We start from the raw sequence: 17,171 nt of genomic DNA on the forward strand, positions 1-17,171 counted from the left end.
CCACAAATCATTGTGTCGACAGTTTAAACTGATTTAGATGTGACTGAAATCAAGAAAAGGAGATAGTCTCAGGATGCTGAGGTTGATGCAGGCCTCCAAGAGGTAATTTTGTTTGTGGTAGAGAGAGAGCGCGGGAGAGAGAGTAAATCTAACAAATCTAACAAAGCAGCCCTCTGGCCCAGCCCTGAGGATCAAATCCAATTCTACCAAGATACACATTAAGCCCTGTCTATCACAGCTTTGCCCTTGAAAAGACAAATAATGATGAGATTCACCTCGTTGTGCTTGTCTCTGGAGGGAAGACACAAAAGACATTTAAGGAACCTGAACTATTGCTCATTTTGAGTACCTTATATTATTTAATTGTTATTATCTTAGGGTGGAGGTAAAAAAGCAGTTAACTCTCTTAATTTAACCACTTGCTATCCCTTAAATAAGAAGCAATAATCACTAGAGTAATAGATGTAGTCAATAATCAAGAAAGCTGTGGTTGGTAGAACAGTGGCTCATACATTATGCATCTTGACCAAATTATTTATTGCAAACTGCAGCTTTTGTACTTCTTTTAGGTGAAAAGGACCAATTTCTACTTAATGGTGTGCTGAAAATCATTGTGGAAAATGTTCTCAAAAGACTGCTGTGAACCAAAAAAAGCCCCGGTGCAACTTTGAATATTTAATTTAATCATTTTCTGATAGTATAAAAGTTAGATTCAGCCATTTTCCCTCTGTGCCTAGACTCTGTCAAAACCAGTCCTTTAGCACTATTTTTCAGTACTTAATAGTCAAGTTTTAGATGAAAGAGGTCCTTTTTCAATAAGGATTACTAGCATGCCGCTCTTGAAGTTTTTAAAACAGAAATTCCATCATTTAATCATTTCAGCTTTAACTCTTATCTGATCAAATTAGCATTTGCAAGACTGCACCTAAAATAACAAAAATTGTCTTTGGAATAATCTTCAATGCAAAGAAAATTATAATTACCTAGGTGGTCTGCATGATCACAGCTTGCAAACCTGTCTTAGTCAAAAACTGGAAAATTAATTAGTTAATGTTAGTGATACTCTTTGAAGATGAATAGTTCTATGAAAGTGCTAAGAATTATTAGAGTTATTAGATAGCACAATTAACTGCTACTCACAATTTAAAAAATTGAAGTAATTCCACTGAACTAAAGGGGATGCCATTATTTGCAATTCTTTGGGCCAGCACCTCAGGGTCCAGCTGATGGGTAGAGGTGAAAGCAAAAGAAAATCCGTGGAGATCATCAGTGTACAAGACCATGAGGCTCTTTAGGAATGACCAAAAGGGTACAGGACTCAGCATGCAGCAGTGGCCAGAAACTATGGTTCAACTGAGGGCTGCGAAAGCACAATCCTCCCTGTTATGCTGACCAGTACCTTCCCCTTTCTGTGGGGTCTCTCACACTAGAAAGGAGGAGCATACAGGGAAGGGATGATATCTCACAATATGGGAAATGGAGCTTGTGTTAGTAATCCCTTTGGAACCTTTTTTAGGTTCCTCTGAAATCCTCCTAGTCAACTTCAGCTGAAATTATTTCTGAGAAAAACTTGGGTTTTGACAAAATAGCTTTTTAGTGTCAAAAAAGAACTTCGTCAAAATTGCTCTGACCTATTCTAGATGTAGTAGTTCACTCCCTGGACCTTGAAGGTGTCTCTTTTGGCAGGCACTGCCTCTTTGCAGACAATGACTATGCTGTATTTCAGCACTTTTATCTGTTTGTAGCTATCCATTCATTGTGTCCTGTGGAGTATGTTTTCATGTTATTAAAACATGGCACTATGTGGTAATTGCCACCTAGAGATGTATTTTATGTGGTTGAAATTGAGTTTACAACATCTGCTGTAGATTTCATTCTCAAACAAGTTTATTTACTTCATGAAATACATTTTTTGTACATTTTTTCTTAAATGTTTTTAGATCACAGGAATGAAAGAGCTAAGAAAGTATGAGATGTAGAATACAAACTGCATGTAATAATATTAGCATATAATGGTGTAAGAATGAATTGACAAATTTAGGTTCCTTTTCTGTGAGCCACCTTTCCTGGAACTATTCATAATTCAGACATATTAGAAGAGTCCTTAACTGTGATATTTTATGGACTGTTGAATATTCATAATTCAAACTATACGTTTTCTTAAGATTGCTCAAAGGAGCTGCATTGTGAAATTTCTGTTCACTGATTGCTCCATCACACACAAAGAACTGATTGTGTTTGCAGAATCAGAAATGAGTTTTTGCCACTACTTTCTCATCGGTTTTAAAATTCACTTCATGAAAACATATTGTTCAGTGAACTACATTGCATGTATACCTGCAACAATATTCTAACATTATTGTGCATGTGAAAAACAATTGAAATTTTACTGTTTTGCATGTGCTGTTTTGTTTTTGGTTTTGAGAATAATTAATAGAAATTTATAGTTTTTCAACCGAATTCCTTTCATAAAGTGTAGATGTTATGAATGATTGTGGGTATGTCTTCACTGGATGAATGTTTCAGTCACTGCACACACAAAAGACACTGAAAGCCACTAACGAAACATAGTGATAATTAAACATAGTAAGAGGAAGCCTCAAAGTTAACTGCACAGAAGAAAGCTGTGACAACCTCGTTGCTGAGGTATTTCTGTCAAGGAATTATCACTGGAGAGATATCCAGGGCTCTGCACTTCACTGGGATCAATGAGTACAGGCAATGGACACCTTAAGTTGCCTGTGGTAAATGCAACCTCTGTAGTGACTACAGAATGGTGAATGGGATGTCTGCAGTGGCTGAGCAATCCCAAGCCTTGTAGCACCAGACATGCAATAATGATGGCACTAGACAAGAATGCCCTTCATGTTGTCTTATTTGCCCTGATGCTACATTTATAACTGGATGCTGGGTATGGAAACATTAATAATTCACCTTTCCAAATGCAAGTAAGTAATAAAGGAGTTGTCTCTAGCTCATGGATGAGATGCAAAAGCACAGCATTGTCATTAAATTTGATCGGTCAATGTTCATGCTTCCTGTTCAGCCCTGAAAATTTGTCTTCATGAGACTGAGCAAAACTGTGATAAGGGGAAGGTTCCCAAAGCAATGTTATCTCATGGCACAATCAGGTACATTCTGTAGAGCAACAAGAGATTTGGGCAATTTCTGCTGGCCTTTATGCTAGGCTAACAAAATGCTGCATCTATCGAAGAAGAAAGACTAGAAGGAAATGGCCCAAAACGTTAAAATATTTCAAAGAACAACTTGCATAAATACAGCTAACATTCACAAAGTGCGATGATAACCAAATCACCATATGTCACCAAAAAAAAAAAAAAAAAAAAATACACACATGTGGGCTGGATATTGCAGTATTAAGCCTTGCAATTAATCTGCTTATTAAACTGCTTACTACTACCTTTGTCTGGCACTAACTTTGTTGGAACTGCTGTACTTTATGCACTAAGTGGAACTGAGGAAATAATCAACTTATACTGGTGATGGGAAAATTATGCCAACACATTCCTATGCAATAGCACTCACCAGAAGAAACAGGGCCTGAGTGGAAGACAAAGGGTATGACCTGCACTGAATGCAATGCTCCAGACAAGAACTGTCAAATCCCCTTCACCTGCTCCTCCCAGCAGCTCTTGGACACTGCACTGAAAAATTTGTTCACCTGCACGCCATGGAGGTGAGAAGGGAAGCTGACATCTCAAGATTATTTTATTACCCAAGCAGGCTTTCTGCTCTAACCATGGTACGTAGCAAAAACCTAGTTCTGTATCATAGAATTAACAATTCACAATAGGATTCTTTCCAACTGTGTATGATGGGAAAGACCTAACTTAATATCTTCTTGATCACATTGTAAGTCTTAATAAACTGATAAAAGTAATTACAGATGATTAGTGTTGTTGATGTAATACTCTTACACTTCTGTAAGGCCTTTGACTTACCACATTTTGATTACAAAATTAGAGCAACACAAAGCCAATGTGAAACCCATTAAAGGATTAAAACTGTCTGATAGTTTGTTAAAGGGGTATGAAGAGCTTCAAGCTTCAAACATCTATCTAATCTGTTGGTTCTTTGGTTCCCTCAGTTCTTTCGTAAGCAACAGAGAGAAAAAAGAGGAACTTTTTCAGAGCAAATGTAACTTGTGAGCTTCAAAACAGCTTTGGGAAGAAAAAATTTGGTACTGCAATTCCACGAGGAACTCTGGAGACTAAAAACTGAGATAACTAAAGTTAAAGTGCACCAGAAAGAAAAGGTAAAATAAACATCATCATTTGCTTCAAGAGTGGATAGCAGTTATTTTTAAATGTATGTTGTATGATATATCTATGATTAAGCATAAGTACATTACTAACAGACTTAGAGAGGACATGAAAGTGTGCATGAAAAGGCAAACACTATGGACAGATCACTAATACTAAGGTTGGCTCACCTACTAAAATGAGCACCTGGGCAAGCCACTTGGTGTGGCTTTTTGCACTTCTTACTGCATTCAATATGGTCAAATGTAGCCATACTTACAGAATGGGAGAATCTGTCTCCTACCTGAGGATATGGGCATTAAGAGATGTAACCATCTGCACACAACCCCCACATGAAACAGTGAGCTCAAAATCAGAAGACACACAAACTTTGTATGAATAAAGAGGATATTTGTTAGGAATAAGTATGATATCCATATTTCTGTACTTGGCAGTAGAGCAAATACCTACAGGGATATTGTGTTGTCCAATTTCAAGACCTGCAGTATTATAAGGGTGTCAATAACAGAAAATGTTTATTGAAGATTACTGATTGGAAAATACTTCCCACAGCACATGTCCTTCGGTAAGTACTTTATTCTATCTGTCTTAGTAAAGGGCAGATTAGGGGATGGCAAGCTCAAAGTCTCTGTACCTACATGACAAACAGGTACTTCATAAGAGAAGATTCATAGGTCTAGTTGGTAATTCTGTAATGAGATCAAATGATCTAGGTGAAGCAAGCCAAATTCAGATCAAATATAAAGCACTAAAGTTAAAGACTAATAAAACATTAAAATAATTTGCTACTGATTATGGCAGACTTATCTCTGCAAACGCTTTCAACAAGATTGGCCATTGTTCTAAATGGAACACTCTAGTTCAAATGGGAATTAATTCAAAAATCTCTGATGGACTATGTTATGGAGGAGGTCACAGTAAACGACCACAATGGTTCCTCCTGGGATTTATAATCTATGAATCTCTGAACTTGGTTCAATAAAATGAGTTCAGCTTCCTAGCTGCAGGCACGCCAGAAAATGGAGAAGGCTTTCTCCCGTTCCTACCAAATAAGCTCCTATTCCAAGCTCCCAGCAAACAGACCACTGAAATAAATTAATGTTCATCTTGACACAGCTAGTTGGTGCATGAATCTGAGAAATCTATCTTGGCTGTTTTATGTTTAGGTATCTTGGGCCAGAATTAAAATGAAATGTAATTACCTAAAAGAGGCAGTCCTCAGGGACAGGACACAGCTGACTGTTAGTCCAGTCCAGTCCCAAACCTACACAATGCACATAAGCATTCTCTATAATCAGAGAACAGATGTAAGCATTGACTGCAGATCCAATTCTCAGTGTCCAGGACAGCTGGGTTGACTCACTGCCTGATGGGCCTTCCTTCCTCACTGACTATGGTGTACCATAAATGCCTTGCACAAACTGAACACCCAACTTTCCAACTTTCAGACAGCTAAACCTGAGAGTATGTGGTTAAGTGTAAAATTCTCTTTCAGACCCTCAACTGTTGCCCAACACTGGTGTTGCAACTGAAAACAGGGGTATATATACCATCTGGATGGAAACAGTTAGAAGACTGATCGGGCCAGGCCAGGTTCAAACTACAAAATAACACTTAATGAGATTGCCACTCATTAACAATACACATTTCCAATGGTTACGTCTTACCGACTGTCAATAATTATCAGTACATATTCAAAACATTTAGACCTTAACAGTCATATCCTCAATTAGCTGTGGTTACGCAATGCCACAGAGCTGATGTGGTACGTTTACCTATATGACTGCTGTGGTCCTCCCAGACTGAAATGATGAGGCTCTTCAGCAGTCCCCAGATATCTGTTAGGCTTTTGATGTGCATGGGGCTAAGATCTTGGAAAAAAAAATAGTATTAAATTAAAAGCACTTGACCCAGAAATTTTATTTAAATAATAAAAAAAAAGGTGCTATCTGTCGTACTTCTTAAGTTTTGATTCTCAGTGCCTCCATGGGAAGGGTCTGGCAAAGCCAGGGAGTCACTGCCCAGCAAACAAGAGCCCCTGGGGGGCTGAGCCTGGGGGAGGCTGTGGGAGCAGGGAGCAGTAGCATGTGGTGAGGAAACACATAAAAGTAAAGCCAAATAGACCCCACTCAGCTGCAGTAAGGTCACATGCAATGTCCTTATGACCTACTGGGATATTGGAGGTATGAGCACAGCACCAGTGAAAAGGGACTTCTTTTACAGTTTTAAAGATATGGAAACCTATCAATGATAATTATATTAATTTGAATTGATAGTGCTAATATTATTGTAACTGGATTAATGACAACTGGTTGCTGTATTTTGATTAGATTGCCAAAACTTGATTAAGACAGTTTATTTTTGCCTCTGCATATGGAATGTATTCCATTTTTCCTCATAAGAAGATTTGGAATTTAAGACTTCTGTCAAAGCTCAAATTTCTTCAACTAGAAATTCATGGGGAAAAATAGGATTGCTCAATGACACGTTGCAATGGTGAAGATGAAAAAAGAAATTGAAAACCACCCTGTAACCGTAAGAGAGCTGTCCTGCAAAACAGACATCAAGTAAACAAAATATTTAAGTTTTGTTAAATGCCTGAATAAATGCCAGATTAAAGCATCTGTTTATTCTTCTTTCATGCATATGTTACTTGATTTGTAGATAACTTAATTTACAATGTAAATCTAAAATCATCTAAAGTACTACCCTAAGACCTATTCAAATCATTTGGGGATTTTTTACTGACTTCAGTTACCTCATCCTTAACACTATGGGTAAAGGACACCAAAACCAACAGATGTTCCAGCTTTCTGCAATTACTATGTGTTACTGCTTCATGCTGAACCAGACAACCAAAAGCTTTCCAAATAGATGGCTTGTGTGTACCAACACAGGTGCTATCACTGATCCATCATTGCTAATCTAAAACTTCAGATCTGTTTGTGGGGATGAAATTCCTTCTAGATACAGACTTTGGTTGTCAGCAACCACAACAGCCCTTCTGCTGAATAGAAACATCTCATATTTCTGCACTGCATATGAGAGTCAGGGAAGACAAATCTTTGAGAGCACTGAAAGTTGTTAAAGTTGTACTGAACACTTTGAATTCAAAACCACATAACTCAAGTCTATCTAGAAGATTCTGATGTGCAGATCCTTTCAGCAACCTAATGAGAAATCAAGAATGACTAACAGGCCTTTGAAGGCTGTAGAAAGGACAACAGTGTAGGAGATGAGATGTGTGCTGTACCTTTTCACCTGAGTTAGAAGATACTTTTTTCACTGGCATGGTGATGGAAACAGGCATCCCAGTCAATGAGAGGAAAGGGAGGAATCCAATCAGCAATTACCATTCATCATCACAATGTCAGCTGATGTTCACAAAGCTGGAGTCAAGAGACACAAGGAAGCATCTGGTCATCACAAGAAAGGAAGCATAAAACAGGATAAGAAATGTGGTAAAAACACTAGAAAAAAATCCACAAAATTGGTATTCCCTAACAAATAATCTTGAGATTCAGTTTTGAGTAAAAGTAACCTGAGAAATCACAGAAACATGTTAGCAACCAGCTGAAGAAACATCTCTGTTTACTAATTTGAAAAGTAAATGACATACTGGTTGACTTAATCCTTTCCGTTTCTGTAACTTTTCACATAATTTGATGAAAAAGGAGCTTTCACATTCACTTTTCTAATAATCTTGCAGCCTTGACAAGAAAAAGGTAAAAACTGTGCAAAGGCTGTTGCTTTTCCCAGTGTATATGAAGCTGCTCTTAGATTGGGTGAGCTGCTGGGTGGGAAGAAAAAGAAAGATAATCTATGTGTACATTAAATACATGCGAGCACATAGCTTTCATGTGCATAGAAGTGTGTGTGTTTATGTAGATAAATATCAAAAAGTGTATTTGCTACAGACAAAGCTTAGTTCAGACAGACGCCCCAAAGGAATACATTCAAGAAGGTAAAAAGAAAAAAAAAGTGCTCCAATAAGAATGCTTTTGAACACCCTGAAGTTAGCTGACAAACATCTATTTCAAACAGATTCAAACAATGCGGCATGCAGGAATGGTAGACACTTGTAGAAAACAGAACAGTTTGCAGTAGTGAGATCTGATGCAGTGCCGTAGCTAAGGTAACATTTTTGAATTTAAGAATCAAAACAAAGAGCTAAAAAAAAAAAAAAAGAAAAGAAATGGATGCAGTAGTACAGCATACATGGCTTATTAATTCAGTCACAACATTTCTGTTTTATGCCACTATTTTAACCAGAGACTTCTGAGTTTTAAACACAGACTTCTGATTTTTAAACAATGCTTCTTACTCATGCAGGGTTAGCCTGGATTTTAAATTCTCACAGAAGCAGTTTCATGTTAGAGAAAACTCAATAGATGGAAAATAGATTGTTTTTCTTCGGTGATTATTTTATTCCATAGATCACGGAGTTGCTAAAGGCAGTGGGACACTCCCCTGTGGTGCTTTTTGCTTGGTATTTGTCAAGTGAGTTGCAGAATTGTTCATCCGGTACTAATAAACAATCTCATTAATGCTGTCTGAGCCCTGCTGCCTGCTTCAGCAAATCTGTCCAAACCTTCATAGACTAGTCACCTTTACTGCAACATGCTCTCTCTCTTGTGTGCAGGGAGAACCCCTCCTCCCTGCTGCATTCCTTCTCTCCCCTACTCCCTCTTCATAGTCCCAGCCATTAAATTAACACACAAAGAATGATGTAGAGAAACCAACATATCAATTTCACAGGTGTATATTGCTCTCACAAATTACTTTACACTATGCAATACAAACCATATGATCCAGGGGACTGATCATTTTTCATCCCCCCATTATTCACAGACTTTGTTACTCAATGAAAACAGTTCATTAAAACTCCAGAGAAAGCTGATTTAAAAGCAGGGATTCAAATCCCCTTCAAGTGCACCTCAGATCTCAGTCCCTTATTTAGGAAAAGCAAATTAATTTGCTCCATTAGCCCCTCCAAAAGCAAGTAAGTCTCCGGACTCATTTCTATTGTCTGATTAGTCACTCCTCAGCATGGAAAAACCTTGCCCATGTAGACAATATTTGTGTGATGGGTCCCTAGGAACTTCCATTCCAGGTAGGAGAAAGGTGAAGTAATTAGTATGTTTCTGGAGATGGTCGCAGAAGCATTTAATTATTGTTGTATCTCTAAATAGGCAGGTAGGTAGATAGCCAGTTCTATTTTTCTAAGAGGAAACATTTTGCTTTGAGAGTTAAAAAAACTTTAGCTTGTTTTTTCTTATCAGTTATTGTTTATATCTTATGTAGAGTCTTTACAGAGTCTTTGTGCAAAAGGTTTACAGTTCAAAAAGATATTTATCTGAGTTATTCAAGCATGACAAGAGGAACCGCTAATGACAAAATGACAAGCCAGAATACCCTTATACAAGAAGGTCTGCAGATGTAAAGGTATTGACAAAAGTGTTCAGAGCATCTATACAATGCAAATGTAGGATCTGAAGGCTTTGAAGCCTCCAGAGTGAACAAACTCAATGCAAGAAACATCAAAATAACAAGAAGCAGAAACAGAGAACGTTTCTATGCAGCCAGAAATCTCAGCTCCTCTGTTTTGAGACCTGACCTACACACAAAACATCCAGGTGACAGATTTCTTTGGGATCAGGGGCAGGCATTCATGTGTGTACATGTCACATCATCCTTTTGTTCAGCCCATGTGGGTACTGAAATTTCAGAATCCTTCTTTTACGGAATTGTGATAGAGAGTCACTCCTTTCTGACTGAGATAGAGTGAATTCACAAAAGGTGATAGCTCCTTCTAAAGGAATATGAAAATAACTGCTTAATGAGGAGATGGGTAGCATAGTTTTCCCTTCAAACCTTGCTCAAAGCATTCAGAGCATCTGGATTTTTGCAGTCCTGCCCAGGATTATTCATGCACATCAAGAAATCTCATTTTATTCTTTGTAAAATATGCATGGCAATTTTCTAATGCCAAAAGAGGGGAAGGAAGATGATTCTTTACCATTAGACTCAAAGGCTGCTTCAGAAATGAGAAGCAGAGATTTGAAAGTGGGCTGAGTTCTATTTCATAAACTTTCCTTCCACATTTTCACCTGAAACTCTGTGTCCTGCCCTGCACAGCAGACAGCTATAATATGAGAGTGACACTTAGTCGATACCATACCTGGATGTAAAACCATTCACTCAAGGCATGCAAAATAGGAAAATCTTCATGTTCTCCCATCCCTGCTTTCTTAATTCCAATTTAATTTTCAACACAAATTTATAAAACAAATTTTAAATACAATTATGTTTTTAAAGGAGTAACCAGAAGTGTAAAGGCACAATGTTTTTCAGTAATAAGCTTTTAATAAAGATATGTTTCCCAGACATGGGAGACAAAAATTTGGCATTCTTCAATGACTAAAATTCATGAACTTGCATGTAAAAAAGGTCCATGAAGCACATCAAAAAGTCCTGGAAAGCAATCCAATACATCCCACATTCTTAACTGAATTCAGTACTTCTGGTATCACTGGGTGATTAGCTATCATCCATACACATCACCAAATCATGAAACCTCATGAAAATGGTACCCTCTGCTGCTACTACAAAACAAAGAACAAGTGTACCATAAAAAATGCACTTGTTTGTTTTACTTGTCTCTATATGCTGAAAGGAATTTTGCAAAAGGGATTAATAAAATTAAAAGTGAACCTGTGTTTTATGGGATTATTGACCAATAGGGTGAAATAATCCCCATGCATAATTATGCTGAATAAACAGACAATCAGCTAGGCTATTTCAATGAAACCTAATCCAAAACAGTCCACCAAAAGGAGACATAAATTAAGAAACAGATTTATCATCAAATAAAACAATTTATTCCTCACATAATTTTCTTGTTATTACCATTGTCCATTTTCTTTCTCCTCATTCATGCTCATTTTGCCAAATCCAATTTCACTTTATTTGTTCCCTTCTCTTATTTCTGTGTTGTGTACTATCTAGTCATTTCCACACTTTTCATGTCATATCTATTCTCCATTTTTTCCTTTATAATTCCAATCTAAAGAATTTCCCACACTCTTCATCTCTTTCCTACACAGTGATTCACTAGGTTTCTGCAATCTCCTCTATACACAGTCTACATATTCTACCCAATCTTCTCTCATGAACATGCATTTCAAGTACTATTGTTTTCATTTTTCTGCTGAATCACATTCAGCTAAACTCATGCTACATTGTTCTGCTTCCTAGTTTTTAATCCCAATAGACATTAGCAACATATCACAAATTTCTTGCTAAGATGTCAACTATTTCACAATTTAAAAAATAAAAATAAAAATAAAAAATCACAGATAAGGAAGTCAAATGCTTGGTATGACTGATATTAATGCTTTCAGCAACACTGAGCAACCAAAGGGAGGATCTCAAACACAACCTATTAAATATCAGCAACTTAGAAAAATATTGCATTTCTCACTTGACATTTGTTCAACTGCTTACATTTCATACTGGTATGGATTCACACGTGCATGACCCTGATGACTTTGAACAAGGCACATCTACACTGCATATCAGAGCCCTGGTTTTGCAGTGACTGCCACATGTCTTTCAGGCAACATTCAGGCAAAAAGCTCAGGTCTGCAAGCAGTAAAACTACATCTGGGCAGTGCCGCATCTGACCAAATAAGCTCCATCTACCTTGCATGATTGAATTACAATGTAATACAGCTACGCTTCACTCCTCCTGTGCCCCTGGGTCCTCTCTGATCTGATGTTGTCCATAGGCTTACCTAAGCCAGTTCAAGTATGTCTCTCCGTACATGATGTAGTTGAGCTCTTAAAATTACAAAGGACAACCATTCTTCATTCTTCTCTTCTTTGGCAGTGTGGCTGATGGGCTTCCATTATCTGAAAAAAATCAAATGTGAATCCACATCAATAAAAAGGATATACTTTTGTAATATTTAAATAATAGTTAGGTGTTAAGTATATATATTCTTTTTACTATTGCTATATAGCAAGAATTTCCGGGGACCCTGAGAAATCTGTGAACCTATAAGAAGAATGTCTTTGTGACAAGGAACATATAAGAACTGCATTGAATTCCATCTAGAATAGTATCACTGAGATGCTATGGTTTTTGAGATGTCTTAAAGAATCTGTATCTGAATAAAAATTGCTAAGTTGTCTTGATGAGCACCTTAAAAGCTTTAGTTGCCTAAGAAAGGTTATCCACAGACAAGCAGCACATCACGGTCATTGGACAGGAATTTTTGGCAGCAAAAACAATTCACTGTTTGACAGCATAGGTGGAGTCACCTCTAAATTGAACATTAAAGACTGTAACAAACATCACAGAAGGCACAGGTACCCCTCTTCTTTACAATCCAAGTATGTAGAATTGATTACAGTGAGATCCTGTACTGTACTACTGTTTATGTTATGTATTGTCTTATTATCAAAAAAGTGTAATTGTAATATTTGATCTGCATTTTATGTTTATTTTTAGCTAGTTTGGTTATCTGCATTTGAGGTTTAATTGCAAAATTCTGATGCAGAAGACTGATCCCATTCTGGGTAACACACAGATTTCTGTACCTCAGCATCAAGACTCATCAGTTCTACTAAGGATTTGTAATATAACTCATTTTATGTCAGTAAACTAATCTAGCATACACAAACACCAGACTACCCCCAATGCTTGTGCTCCACAGCAGTGCCGTCAGGCAGTGTCTATACAGGCACAGCACATATGATCTGCCAGCCCTGCACTGCCTCAGAGGACAGGATAATACCCCTAATTCACCACTGACTCACAGACCAGCTGTCTCCTTATGTGCATACAAGAATCACAGAATCACAGAATGATCTGAGTTGGAAAGGACCTTAAATATCATCTAATTCCACTTCTCCTACCATGGACAGGGACACCCACCACCATACCTGGGTGCTCAAAGCCGCATCCAGCCTAGCCTGGAATGACAGTCACAGAACTTTGTGTGGCAAACAGCACACGGCCCTGATATTACTGCCTATATGGATCCACCACACCTGTAACTACAGTACATAGTTACCTCTCTTCAATTTCTTAGCGGGTTGGCCATGGCTAGCTGCCAGACACCCACCCAGCTGCTCTCACACATCCTCTCCTCAACGGGACCAAGCGGTGAAAATAAAATGAAAAAACTCATGGGCCAAGAAAAAGACAGGGAGATCACTTGCTCAGTTACCATCATGGGCAAAACAAACTTGACCTAGGAGAAATTATTTTGATTGACTACTAATTAAAATAAATTTGAGTAGTGAAAAACAGACAAATCACCACAAGCCCTTCCCCTCGTCCCATCCCTTTCACTTCCTCATTCCCAGCTCCCTCACCTCCTCCTCCCCAGGCCATGCAGGAGGCTGTGGTCAATCCATAACACGTCCTCTCTGCTGCCCCATCCTCCTGTCATGGTTCCCCTCGAGTGGGCAGCTGAGCTCCACCACAGCCGCTCTCTCACTCCCCTCCTCAAAGAGGAATGGGGAGAAAATATGTGAAAAGGGCTCAAAGGTTGAGATAAGGATGAGAAAATCATGCAGTAATTATTGTAATGGGCAAAACAGACTCAGCATAGGGAGATAGTAAGATTTATTGCTTATCACTAACAAGCTAGAGAAGTGAGAAACAAAGGAAAGAAACCAAAAGCACCTTCCCCCCCCATCCACCCTCTTCCACCTCCTCCCCCCGAGCGGCGCAGGGGAACGGGGGAATGGGTGTTATGGTCAGTCTACAGCGCTTCTTCTCTGCTGCTCCTTCTCAGTCACTCTTGTCCCCTGTGCTGTGGGGTCCCACCCACGGGACACAGTCCTTGATGAACTGATCCAGCGTGGGCTTCCCACAGGCAGCAGCTCTTCCAGAGCTGCTCCAGATATGGGTCCGTACCATGGGGCCCATCCCTCAGGAGCAAACAGCTCCAACCTGGCTCCCCCATGGGCAGCAGCTCCTGCCAGGTCACCTGCTCCTGCGTGGTCTCCTCTCCACGGGCTACAGCTCCAGCCCAGAATCTGCTCTGGCAGGGGTCTTCCACAGGCAGCAGCCTCCGTCGGTGCAGGGCCACCTGCTCCACCGTGGTCTCCTCCACAGGCTGCAGCGTGGAACCCTGCTCCGCCATGGTACTCCATGGGCTGCAGGGGGACATCCTGCTTCACCATGGTCCTCATCACAGGCCGCAGGGGACTTCTGCTCCAGTGCCTGGAGCACCTCTCCCCCTCCTTCTGCACTGACCTTGGTGCCTGCAAGGCTGTTCCTCACTCCTCTCACTGTCCCAGCTGCTGTGTGGCACAGCGTTTTTTTTTTCCCTGTCTTAAATATGCTCTCACAGAGGTGTAAAACAACATCGCTTATTGGCTCGGCTCTGGTCAGCAGTGGGGCCCTTAACAAACATGGCGCAGCTTCTAGATCCTTCTCATAGTAACCACCCCTATGGCCCCCTGCTACCAAAACCTTGCCACGTAAACCCACTACACCTCCTCACCTTTTCCCCTCCTCCAGTATGCTTCCCATGGGCTGCAGTCCTTCAGGATAAACCTGCCACAGTATGGGCTGTCCATGGGTCATGCTTTCCTCAGGAAATACCTTCCTGCTCCACCACAGGGTCCTCCACAAGCCACAGTGTGGGTATTCTCCGTGGCCTGCAGGGGGGTCTCTACTCCGGTCCCTGCAGTACTACCTCCCCCTCCTTCTATGATCTTGGTGGCCACAGGGCCCTTTCCCTCACTTTTCATTTGTCAACACCTACATGCCATGTTTTACTCTTTCTCAAACACTTTTTTTTTTTTTTTTTTTTTTTTTTTTATTTGGCTGCTGGGCTCAGCTGTGCCCTGCACTGGGGCCATTTGAGGCAACTGGAACCAGCTGTGTCCAGTACTGGGCAGCCCCAGCCTCTCCTTACAGGGGAGTCCTCAGCCCTGCAGCCCTGCTGCAAGCACATGGGCACAGGCACACAACACATTTTTATTTTTATTTTTATTTTTATTTTACATTAGCCCTGTGGTGGAGACACACTGTTTGTTTGTTCCCAGATTTGAACACAAAGAGATGTTAAATGTGTCACCCCAGATCTTAACACCCCCAAAGTGTGACAGAACAACCTCAATAGGTGATTATAGCTTGTTGTCAGCCAGAAATTTCCACAGGGTCTGTCAGTTTTATGTGATTTACATTGGCTAAGGCTGTGAACCATGAATAGAAGCAGCATTAGTTGAGGGTTATGCACAAACACAGCTGAGCAGAATTTGCTTGCCATTTATTTAAGCATCTTTCTATGTTTTTGTCTTTTTGTCCATGACCACAGAGATACATGCTTATTACTTGAAATACTGCATTTTTTGCATTTCAATTCCTTTGATTTGTTAGCTCACGACAAGGTCAGTAGGATGTTTTAGCTCAGTCCTATTTATTAGATCAAAAATATACTGTGGCATATTCTGACAAACGCACAACTGCAATTCTTACAGCTTTCCCTACTGTAATATCAAAATCCTTACACTTACATCATTTTACATTTTAATATAGTCTATATAGCTTTATATGGTTATAACAGTGTTTTAGGGACCGTATTATATAGACACCTAAGGGATATGATCTGTAAGGTGAAGTATCTGCAATGGGTCCATGCATATCAATGCACCCTTCAACAGCTCTCACTTGAGCAAATTATTTGCTTCAGGTGCTCCTGTGAAGAATAGTCAAAGATGAAAAAGATTAAATATATATATATATATATAAAACTACATTGAAGAATAGAGAAAAGAGGAGATGAACAGAAGAAAAGTAAGACAAAAATGCAAAACACCCACTAAAGGTGTTGGGAATTAATGTAGGGCAAGAGAGGCAACTGAAATGCCCACTTACCCGCCCATTTACCCGCCCAAGAAAGATAATACTCACTTATAACAAAATTCGGCTTTTTATACAAAAATAAATCTCCTGATATATCTTTACATCTATTGTTCCTTGGTGTATATTGTGGTTTAACCTAACAGTCAGCTAAGCATCACACAGCCATTCACTCACCCCCAGCACCCCACAGTGGGATGGAGGAGAGAATTGGGAGGAAAAAAGGTGAAACCTTGTGGGTTGAGATAGAAACAGTTTAATGGGACAGAAAAGGAAGGGAAATAATAATTATGATTATGATGGTGATGATGATGATAAATAATAATTTATGATGATGATGATAAATAATAATAATGATAACAATAATAATAATAGAATGTACAAATGTACAAAGCAAATGATGCACAATGCAATTGCTCACCACCTGCTGACCGATGCCCGCCCCAGCCAGCCACCCCATATTAACTGTTCAGCATTATGCCATATGGTATGGAATATCTCTTTGGCCAGTTTGGGTCAGCTGTCCTGGTTTTCTTCCTTCCCAGATCTTTGTGCACTCCCCGCCTGCCCACTGGCAGGACACCATGAGAAGCTGAAAGTCCTTGGCTTAGTGAAAGCACTGCTCTGCAACAACTAAAACATTGGTGTGTTATCATTCTCATTCTCATCCTAAATCCAAAACACAATACCATACCTGCCACAAGGGAGAAAATTAACTCTATCCCAGCCAAAACCAGGACAGTATATCAAGTAGAAAGGTGAATTAGGTGTACAACACATGAGCCACTAATCAATCATCATTTTATCAAAGTTATTCCTGGTCTTCAGGGTACATTGAAGAGGATGGGACCAGGATGGCTTTAAACCTCTGCAAGCCTGGCTGCCTTTGGGACATGGAGAAATTCATACAACTTAAAGCAATAGTACTCCTAATTTGTCCCAGGTTGTACCAGACGATCCTTTGTATTGTAGGGATGTATTATTGTATATCCAAGGACTGA

At 39.4% G+C, this 17,171-nt stretch overlaps 1 long non-coding RNA gene across 3 annotated transcripts in view; it reads right to left on the reverse strand.

Annotated features, from left to right (window-relative positions):
* LOC140001398 (uncharacterized) overlaps window positions 1–15,329 on the reverse strand; it is a 56,971-nt gene extending 41,642 nt beyond the window's left edge. The window contains exons 1-3 of one of the 3 annotated variants that reach the window (XR_011806617.1): window positions 14,807–15,329; window positions 12,080–12,197; window positions 7,540–7,672 (exon numbers count right to left, since the gene is read on the reverse strand). This is a non-coding gene — a long non-coding RNA (uncharacterized lncRNA). Of the gene's footprint in view, window positions 1–7,539; window positions 7,673–12,079; window positions 12,198–14,806 lie in introns of those variants that run through there. The other 2 variants (XR_011806615.1, XR_011806616.1) reach the window with 2 other exon arrangements.
* Between the last annotated feature and the right edge of the window lie 1,842 nt (window positions 15,330–17,171).

Source organism: Anas platyrhynchos, chromosome 1 (assembly GCF_047663525.1).
Source record: "Anas platyrhynchos isolate ZD024472 breed Pekin duck chromosome 1, IASCAAS_PekinDuck_T2T, whole genome shotgun sequence".
In the NCBI taxonomy this organism is placed as follows: domain Eukaryota; kingdom Metazoa; phylum Chordata; class Aves; order Anseriformes; family Anatidae; genus Anas; species Anas platyrhynchos.